This window comes from Bombina bombina, chromosome 2, assembly GCF_027579735.1.
Source record: "Bombina bombina isolate aBomBom1 chromosome 2, aBomBom1.pri, whole genome shotgun sequence".
Classification (NCBI taxonomy): Eukaryota; Metazoa; Chordata; class Amphibia; order Anura; family Bombinatoridae; genus Bombina; species Bombina bombina.
In genome coordinates this window covers 1427173090-1427184327 of record NC_069500.1, presented here as the reverse complement: position 1 = coordinate 1427184327, position 11238 = coordinate 1427173090, and positions in this window count along the sequence as shown.

Genomic DNA, 11238 nt, shown 5'->3' with positions numbered 1-11238 from the left:
TTATTTTTAGCAAATATATATCCCTTCCAAATTATACCTTTCATTTTTTATTATCTATCTCCAAGAAAAGAAAAGAAATAACACCAAGGAGTTAATTTTCACACGGATCAACAATTAACAATTACTCTGGACCAATCCAAATTCAAAGAAGGAGACCATTGACTATAAAAATATCACACATTGCATCCACTAGTATGAAGTCTTTTTGATAAAGGCGCATGAGCTAGCGCCGAAATGCGTAATTGAGGATTAGTACTTGTGGATGCTATTGGTAACAGTGCACTGTACCCATCATATCATCTTTTTGAACAAAGGATACGATTTCAAAGCACCCCCCTGCACTCCGTTTCTTCCAAGAGTCCCATACTGAAGAGCCAATCCTGGTTGTTGGAGCATTCAGGTGATCAGGGATTGAACGTGCTGACGCTGCGTAGATGCCGAAGTCTGGTGCTCAGAATCTACCAAGAGCAGAGAAAGAAAGGTCCGCAGCTGCACGGCAGAAGAAAAACTTGCCAACAAACGGAGGTCCGGTAAGAGGAAAAGTGGGGGTCATCGTACTAACATCAATCTAAGACTCTTTTACTTGAAACAAGTGAATATTGAATACGACTTTTGTCCAGTTAACGGTCTTCTTTTGAAAAGAGATTTATCTAATAATTGGAAGGGACTCCAACTTATTTAAATATACTCATTTATTTGTATCTGGATATTTGGATTATCTTTTTATGGTTTCTCATATTTGAACTATTTTTAGTATTGATGTGTGGCCACACATACACGCTCTCATAATTAGGAATCTGTTTTTATTGTTCTTATTGTTTAATGTCTATTGATGCACCTATCTGACTTTATGCACTTTATTATGCACTTTATATTTTAGCACGCACATTATAAATTATAAGGAATTCCTTACACTTAGTATTACATTATATTTAATACTATTACAGTCCTTACACTTGCCAAGTACGGCATTTTCACAACACATATACTTTATTAATAGTTATTTATAAGTATGTACCTTTTATGTTAATAAACTTTTAATTTATCTTAGTTCACTATAGACTTTTTTGTACCTAGCTATTTCAAGCGCTCCTCTTTATTTTAATTTTACTATTGGGTTTATATGAATGGGAATGATACTCGATTTCTCCATATTTATGGAGTAATTGGAAAACTGCTTATATGACTCCAATACTTGTATCAGAGCAGGGAGGGAAGTTTTTGGTGCATTTAATGTAAAAATAATGTCATCTGCAAAAAGGAGGCAAGTCTGATGAATATCACCAAATGAGATACCAGTGATATTCGGGTCGTTTCTAATTTGAGTTGCAAGTATTTCCACTGTAATGGCAAACAATAGGGGGGATAACGGACACCCTTGTTGGGTGCCGTTAGATATTGGAAAAGCTTGGGAAATCGTATCATTAACTTTAATCGTGGCTCGGGATTATTATATAGTGCTTGTATTCTGGATATAAATTTGTCTGAAAAGCCGAACTTTGACAGGGCCGACCACATAAAATGCCAGTCAACCCTGTCAAAGGCCTTCCCGGCATCTGTGGAGAGAACAAGAGGGCTTTTAGAGTTATGGGAAGTAAATAGTGCATGAAGTAGTCTAGTGGTATTGTCTTTTGCTTTGCGACCCCTAATGAATCCAACCTGGTCCGGATGGATGACTTTCGGTAGAATAAGATTAAGGTGATTTGCCAGAATCTTTGCATATATCTTAATGTCAACGTTTATTAAAGAGATTGATCTATAGCTGTTAACTGTGTCTTTAGGTTTATCAGGCTTAGGAATTACTGTAATCATAGCCTCCAAGAGAGGCTGAGAAAAATAAAGACCTTGGTCTATGGATTGGAACAAAGTAGATGGGGACTGATATTGCCAGCTAGTAGTTGATAAAATTTAGAGGAAAGACCATCCGGACCCGGGGATTTACTTCCTGGAAGAGACTTGATTGTTTGTGATATTTCCTGTAGTGAAATGGGGGAATCTAATGTGTCTAGATCCTCCTCTTGAATCGTGGGAACTTTAATTGAGTCAAAATATGATTTCATCTTGTCTCGTCTTTCCTGATCATTTATATTATTAATATTATACAGTGAAGTATAGTATGAGATGAAACTAGTGGTTATGTCTTCGTTGTTGGAACTTATTGTTCCTGTGCTGTTTTTGATGGAATGAATATATGAGTGGAGTCTCTGTTTTTTTAAAAATCTCGCCAGCATTCGCCCAGCTTTATTAGATTCAGCAAAAAATTTTGCTTTAGAGGTTAATTGCGTTCTCAATTAAAAAATTATTAAGAGCATCTCTAGCTTCCTTTACGTCAGCTAGTTTTTGCAAAGATGGAGGTTCTTGTTTATGAGAATTTTCCTTAGCGTGGAGAATGCTGGTTAGGGAGTCAAACTGGGCAGATCTTTGCTTTTTAAGTTTTGCAGTTAGCTGTATGATAATCTCCCTAATAAAGCATTTATAAGATTCCCAATTATTTGAGATAGTAGTGTCAGAGGATATATTAAACTCAAAGTATTCGTCCGTATGTTTAATTAATTGGTCAATGATGTCATTATTTGTGAGGATATGTTCGTTTAGTCTCCAATTCAGTCTGTGTTTAGGTTTAGATGTCCATTTAAAGCTGGACTTAACTAAGCTATGATCCGACCAGGAAGTATGAGATATCTTTGAGTCAATTAGGTTCGTAAGGGAGGCCTGATCACAGAATATGTAGTCAAGACGTGTATATGAGCGTTGTGGGTGAGAGAAGAAAGTGTAATCTTTCGTATCTGTGTGCACCATTCTCCATGTGTCAAATAAAGTGAGTGATTGAAGTAAAGCTTTATTGTTTTTAATCTGTGAAGGTCTGAGATAGGATTGACCTGTGGAAGTATCTAGGGCTGGATTTGACGGGAAGTTAAAGTCCCCTCCTATATAGGGCCTTTGGCTACATCAAGGAGTTTATTAATGACTTTACGGAAGAAGCGGGGAGTAGGTTTTATTGGAGCGTAAATGTTTGCTAGTGTGATGGGTTTTCCATAATAAAGGCCTACCAGGATCAAAATCCTACCCTCATTATCACTAAATTTTTGTAGCAAGTCAAATGATGTGTTGCGCTTAAATAGGGTACAGATACCATTGTGTCTGGTTGGGCCTGAGCTAAGATAGTATTGGTTGTAGTATCTAGTGGGGAGCTTTGGTTCATGAGTTTTTTTCCTGGATCATCACTATGTCCAGATTCTTTTTGTAAAAGTCATATAGGGCGATTGATCTCTTCTCAGCTGAGAGGAATCCTTTTACATTTTGAGTGGCGATAGTAATTGACCCATCGAATATCTGGGGTTGCATTGTCAGAACTATAAGTTAATAGATGGTCAAAAGGAAAGCAGGTTATAAGTGCGGGGAGGGTGTTAGAGGGCAAATGTAAATAGGAAAGTTAATAGTTCAGTAAAGAGGGTTAAAGTGTAGCTAAGAACTACAGTAGACTGAGGAAGAGGGTGCAAATATAGGCTCTGGTTTAAGCATAAAACAGGCAAAAGAAGGAGGCTGTTAGGCAAGCTGCACATGATATTTCTAAGATGTGTATATGTAAAAAAAAGGGAGTAGGAGGTAAAAAAGGAGAAATTTGAATAATTTTGTGGACCAATGACAATTCAGCTGCCGCTCTACTAGAATATTCAAACAAAGTAATAACAACTTGAGACTAAATTGTAACAGATGAGATAGAATAAACTAATATCGTCTCGTTCATTCCTAGAACAGAAATGTGTAAAAATAAACATGAGCACAAAACCAGGGGGACAGTCATAAAAATAGCAAAATAATGGAGGCCCCTGTGATACAGCCTAACACTATACTTATAAAGTAGGTAAGGGACTGCATAACTAGTGAAAATTCTCTCTAGGGTGAGGCAGCGGGCTGTTATAATTAGACATTATTTGTACCAGTATAGACTAGTAGACAATGGGGGTGCTAAATATATCTTACTCAACATGTCCTGTATAGAAATTAAGTAGAAGTCTACGAACTCCTTTGCTAATAGGGATCATAATATCCAGCTATATTCAAGTGTACTGCAGCAATTATCAACAAGTTTAACCTTTATTTTAAAGCGTAGTACAAGGGGCTGATATGCAATGAAACTCACGACATTCATTATTATAATATCATGTAGGATCGTGGTAAGGTAAAGAACTTAATAAAAGATCTTCGAGAGATTTCTATAAGTACCCTGCTTAGGGAGATTAGCCGTGAGTGTTTGATATATAAAGAGGGGTACTAATTTTATATTCAGGGTGGGGCCAGTAAAAGTAATGATCTAATACATTGATTAAACTAACTGTCATAACTTTTCAGCATTCAGCAAGTAGTAAAGTATATACTCAGCAGTGTCTCAAAATAAATTCAGCAAGTTAAATAAACAAATCTTTAACAGATCTAAACCCATAACAAGTCTAGTTCTATCATAACAACTTAGGTGCAAACATTCAACCAAGCAAACAATTCTAATAACGCAATGTCCATAGAGTCTCTGAGCAAAGTCTCTAAGATACCTGAAAGAAGAACATCAAGTTAACAGGGTAAAGGTATTAACAGTAAGACCATATAGTTACGTGTCCTGTCTCAGGGTGGTTCTTCAGCAGTGTTAGTGGGGTTGATTTGTCTTCTTTTACTTTGTTTTGTTGCAGGTTCCTGCCAAGGACACCTCTGTGATTTAGGAGGCTCTTGCCTAGCTGGTGCTGATGATTGAGGGGTAGAGTCTGGCATGTCTGGGGGAGGTAGACTCAGAAGTTGGCAAAATTGTTCAGCATCAGGCGGGAACAGGCACTCACATTTTCTTCCATTTTTAACCGCAATGACAGAGGTTGAAAAACCCCATCTATAAGGGATTTTCAAGGTGCGAAGATGAGAGGTTAAAAAAGAGAAATCTTTCCTTTTCTGGAGCGTCCGTGCTGAGAGATCTTGAAATGCTTGTATGCGTTGGCCTTGAAATATGGTAGCTAGTTGTTTTCTGGAGTGGCTGTAGATAAGTTCTCTATGTTGAAAATTTTGAAAATGTACAATTACTTCACGGGGAGGTGATCCTTCAGGTGGTTTAGGGCGTAGTGATCTATGAGCCCTGTCAAGAATGATTTCAGGAGGGTCACCAGAGTTATTTTTTAGTAGGTCTGCGAAAAAAGATTGCAAATAGTCCCGGATTTCTGCCACAAGGACAGTTTCAGGAATTCCTCTGATCTTAAATTGCTCCTTCTAGAGCGATTCTCTAGGTTATCTAATTTGTCTTCTAAGTCGACCATTGTCAAGAGTATGTCAAGGGAACTGAAATTTAAAGAGCTTAAATAAGAATGTAACATCAGGTGCTTTAGAACCACAACTGCTAGGATATGACACTATTAAATAGGGTGTATTGTATTAGTGAATAGTATGGGATACACATGGTGATCCTGCGCAACAATGTATTACTCAGTAATCACACAATACAATTTTAATATACAGGTGCAGTTTCCCACATTTCCCCTATGGCTGCCACATGTGTCAGGGTTGACACTGTGGAAGGAAAAAATAAAGCAGCAGGGGTAGTTGAAAACAATCCTGATATAAGAGTTGTATGCAGTGTAATGTTTATAATATTCAGACTCTTGCAAGAGAAAACAAAATATGGCTGCCACACACTGAGAAAAACTTATGAAAGTGAGAGGATCAGAACAAATAATATTGGCACTCATATAAGTTTAGATTTCTTTTTAGGAGAGTAAGGCAAAGATACAATGTTCTGCGGTAGCTCAGAGGATCAAACTAGAGCAGTGCTTACCAAGCAGGAGCGCGAAGCAAAACTCGCCACAAGCTGAGGAAGTGAGCAGAGAATAGGAGCTGCTGCTATCAGCGGTAATGTGAAGCTGGCGGATGACGTCACCGCGTTCCCGTAGAACACTGCTGTGAGCTGACAGGCAAGGAGAGCGGTAGCTGGAACCGGAGTGCGGCAGAGAGATAAAGCAGAGTCCTCTCAACTTTAAATGTAGAACACAGGAAAAACGATAAGTTGCCTTAAAATAATACAAGACAACAGAGATAGGAGTTTCAATGTTAAGTTTCTCAGGAGTTCAGAGGTTTGTGAACAGCGTTCACAGGATGGCATAGGTTCACAGAGGATCTAGGAAAGATTACTGCAATACTAAGCAATGAGATATCATAAGGAGGAGCCTTAAATAGGGAAAGGAGTGAGTCTGCACTGGGTCTTAAAGGTATAGTGGTTATGATACCTGACAGAATCCCCCCTTCAAGGAGCCACTCCGGGGCTCAAAGCTTCGGGCGATCTGGATGTCGCTGATGGAAAAGTGTAATTAAACGTGGAGCCGAAATGTTGCAAGCTGGTTCCCAGGAATCCTCATCGTGCGAGTATCCTTTCCAATGAATGAGGTATTCTAGGTGACCACGTCTAATTCGTGAATCCAAAATAGTGTGTACCTCGTACTCCACAGTAGGGTCTATAGTAACTGGTGGTTGCACTACCGAAGTAATGGGGTCTCTAACTTCTCTGTAGGGCTTGATAAGTGAGACGTGGAACGTTGGATGAATTTTGAGGGTAGATGGTAATTTGAGACGTATTGCATTAGCATTTATGGTACGTAATACTGGGTATGGACCGATGTATAGAGGAGACATCTTTTTTGAAGGAGTATTGAGACGTAAATGTTTGGTGGAGAGCCAAACCAGGTCACCTTCCTTATACTGAGGAGGAGGACGTCTACGGCGGTCATAATACCGTTTGTATACTTCTTTTGCGCTGTTTATAGCAGATTCAATAGTTTTGAAGTTAGCTGATATGTTGTCAGACAACTCATATATAGTGGGGGATGACGTGGCAGAGTTTTGAAATAAATGGAAGTTTGGGTGAAAGCCGTAATTTGCAAAGAATGGTGTGATACCAGTGGTGGAATGGATAGTATTGTTGTAACAAAACTCTGCATAGGGGAGGTAATCAGACCAAGAATTTTGGTTGTTGGAACAATATAATCTTAGGAATTGTTCTAACCATTGATTACATCTCTCGGTCTGTCCATTGCATTGGGGGTGATAGGCAGTTGTCAGTTTCCTTTCAACTGAGAAAGTCTTGCAGAATTGGTGCCAAAGTTTACTAGAGAATTGAGTTCCTCTGTCACTAAGTATAGATATGGGTAAGCCATGTAGTTTAATAACATGTTCAATGAGTAAGTGAACTGTCTCTAGAGCAGTAGGAAGTTTGGGGAAATCAATAAAATGAGACATCTTCGTGAATAGATCGACAACCACTAATATAGTATTGTTTTTTGATGATAGAGGTAAATCCACGATGAAATCTAGGGCAATTTCAGCCCAAGGTTTCTTTGGAGTTGGTAAAGGTAAAAGGAGACCATAAGGGGAATGTTTATCCCTCTTGGAAACAGAACAGGTTGTACAAGAGCTTACATAATTTCTGACATCGGCAGAGATGGTTGGCCACCAGTGGGTCCTATTTGCCAATTCCTGCGTTTTGCGCAAACCTGGATGACCAGCTAAAAAGCTGTCATGAATAGATCGGAGAAATGAAGGTCTGAGAGTAGGAGGGACATACAATTTTGTGTCATGAGTATACAGACCTTGAGAGTTCTTTTGTAGAAGTTGTAATGGTTTTGTGGAATCCAAAGTTTGTTCCTTTTTAAGTAAGGGTGTCATATCTGTTGTAAAAGAGATGAAATTGTTTTCTGGAATCACTGAGCGAAGGGTTGATGGAGAACTGGGATGGCCTCCAATTCTCGAAAGGGCATCGGCCTTTTGGTTTTTTGTTGCTGGTCTGTAGGTTATCAGAAAATTGAAGCGTGAAAAAAAAAGATTCCAGCGAACCTGTCTGGCCGAGAGTGTTCTAGTGGATTTTAAATACTGGAGGTTTCTGTGATCCGTATAAATGAGTGTTGGCACTGAAGTGCCTTCAAGAAGGTGTCGCCAATGTTCTAAAGACAGTTTTATAGCTAAAAGTTCTTTATCACCAATAGGGTAATTTTGTTCTGCAGAGTTTAGAGTTCTAGAATAAAAGGCGACAGGATGAAGGGGTTTTTTCAAACTCTCTCTCTGTGAGAGAACAGCTCCAATAGCATGGTTGGAAGCGTCTACCTCCAGTACAAACTGTAAATTAGGATCAGGAAAACGGAGTATGGGAGCTGAAGTGAACATCTGTTTAAGTAAATCAAAAGCGTGTTGTGCTTGTGGGGTCCACTTAAACGATGTATTTGCTTTTGTCAGCGTAGTGAGAGGTAGAGATATCTTAGAGAAGTTTTTGATAAACTTGCGATAAAAATTCGCAAAACCCATAAAAGATTGAACCTGACGTACGTTTTTTGGTATGGGTCAGTTTAAGACTGCTTCAACCTTTTTGTTTTCCATACAGATACCTTTGGGAGTAATCTCATAACCGAGAAAGGATATAGACTGTGTATTGAAAAGGCATTTTTCTGCCTTGGCATATAAGTGGTTACCTCTTAGTCTAGAAAGTACTTGTCTAACATGAGAGATATGTTCTTCAAATGTTTTGGAGTAAATTAAAATATCGTCAAGATATATAACAATGAAAATATCTAAAATATCTCTAAAGATATCATTGATGAGGTGCTGAAAAGTTGCGGGCGCGTTACAGAGCCCAAAAGGCATGACGACATATTCGAACAAACCATATCGGGTTCGAAATGCCGTCAGCCACTCATCGCCAGCTCTTATACGGATGAGGTTATAGGCACCCCTCAAATCCAGTTTGGTAAAGAATTTTGCGCCCTCTAACCTCTCTATTAACTCAGGAATAAGGGGTAAGGGGTAACGGTTTTTTATAGTAACCTTGTTAAGTTGACGATAATCGATAATGGGTCTAAGAGTACCATCCTTATTTTTCACGAAGAAAATTCCTGCACTAGCTGGAGAGGTAGAGGGGCGAATAAAACCCTTCTTAAGGTTTTCGTCTAGGTAAGTCTTTAAATGTAAGAGTTCTGGATTGGATAGAGGATAGATATGCCCTGTAGGGATTTCAGACCCTGGAATGATCTCTATAGGGCAATCATATTTTCTATGGGGTGGTAAATTTTCAGACTCTGCCTTACTGAAAACATCTGCAAAGTCCTGGTAAACAGCAGGGATCTGAGGATCCTCAGGAAGTGCAGATGTATGAAGAACAGTTGTAGGGAAACAAGTAGACAGACAAAACTTTGAATTGAAATCAAGGGTAAGTGAGTTCCAATCTATTTGGGGGTTATGAGTACAAAGCCAATTTATACCTAAAACAATAGGTGCAATAGGAGAGGGAATGATATCAAAAGTAAAATATTCCCTATGATGGCCGGTGGAGGTGATAAGTAAAGGGATAGTCTGATATTCGACGGGACCAGTGGGGATAGGAGTACCGTCAATACCTCTTAATAAGACAGGAGACTTCTTTTTGACTACAGGTATTTTATTTTTTTGAGTAAATACACTATCAATATAGGAAGCTGTTGCTCCCGAATCAATGATCGCGGTAGCGTTGACCCGATGGGAGTCCCACTGCAAGAGAAGAGACAAGTGTAAGTATGGATCAGGTAAGAGCTGAGTGGTACAACAAAAAGGTTGAATGATAGTCTTACCCTTGTTCTGTTTCTGCAAGGATGGGCAATCTCTAACAGTGTGACTGTCGCAGGCACAATATAAACATAAGTTGTTAGCCCTACGCCTGATCTTCTCCTCAGAGGAAAGGGGGCCTTTAATGAAACCTATATCCATAGGTTCGGAAGAAGATTTACTCACAGCAGTTATGTTTTGTTTTTTAGGATAGCTATCATGGTAGGAGCGTTCCTGTTGTCTCTCTCTAAGACGCCTGTCGATGGTAATACTGAGAGACATCAATTCTTCTAGGGTTTGGGGTAAGTCAGTGCGAGAGAGCTCATCTTTTATGCCATCTGATAGGCCCAACCTAAACTGATTTCTCAGAGACAGGTTGTTCCACTGTGAGTCTTTGGCCCATTTTTTAAAGTCTGTAATATAGTCTTCGACTATTCTTTTCTTCTGTTTTAAGTTTCTCATAGCGTTTTCTGCGGTGAGCTGTTTGTATGGATCTTCGTATAGGGTACCCATGGCAGTAAAGAAATTTTCTAATGAATTAAGAATCTCATCGTTACTTTCAAAATAGGAGTTAGCCCAGGTGCGTGGCTCACCCCTCAAATAGGAAATAACAGTTAATACTCTAGCTCTATCATTTGGATAGGTATGGGGTTTCAAAGAAAACATGAGCAAACAGGCATTCTTAAAATCCCTATATTGAGAGCGATCACCATTAAATTTCTCTGGAGTACTAACCTGGGGCTCCAGTAAGGGGACCCTTTTATCCACAACATCCCGGATGTAAGTTTTCATAGTATCATTCTCCACTTTGAGGGTATTCAAGGCCTCTGTAAGCAGATCAACCCTCTGAGTGAGGTTCTGAATATGTGTATTCATCCCAGCTGGGTCCATGTTAATAGGCTTAGTATTATGTCAAGAGTATGTCAAGGGAACTGAAATTTAAAGAGCTTAAATAAGAATGTAACATCAGGTGCTTTAGAACCACAACTGCTAGGATATGACACTATTAAATAGGGTGTATTGTATTAGTGAATAGTATGGGATACACATGGTGATCCTGCGCAACAATGTATTACTCAGTAATCACACAATACAATTTTAATATACAGGTGCAGTTTCCCACATTTCCCCTATGGCTGCCACATGTGTCAGGGTTGACACTGTGGAAGGAAAAAATAAAGCAGCAGGGGTAGTTGAAAACAATCCTGATATAAGAGTTGTATGCAGTGTAATGTTTATAATATTCAGACTCTTGCAAGAGAAAACAAAATATGGCTGCCACACACTGAGAAAAACTTATGAAAGTGAGAGGATCAGAACAAATAATATTGGCACTCATATAAGTTTAGATTTCTTTTTAGGAGAGTAAGGCAAAGATACAATGTTCTGCGGTAGCTCAGAGGATCAAACTAGAGCAGTGCTTACCAAGCAGGAGCGCGAAGCAAAACTCGCCACAAGCTGAGGAAGTGAGCAGAGAATAGGAGCTGCTGCTATCAGCGGTAATGTGAAGCTGGCGGATGACGTCACCGCGTTCCCGTAGAACACTGCTGTGAGCTGACAGGCAAGGAGAGCGGTAGCTGGAACCGGAGTGCGGCAGAGAGATAAAGCAGAGTCCTCTCAACTTTAAATGTAGAACACAGGAAAAAC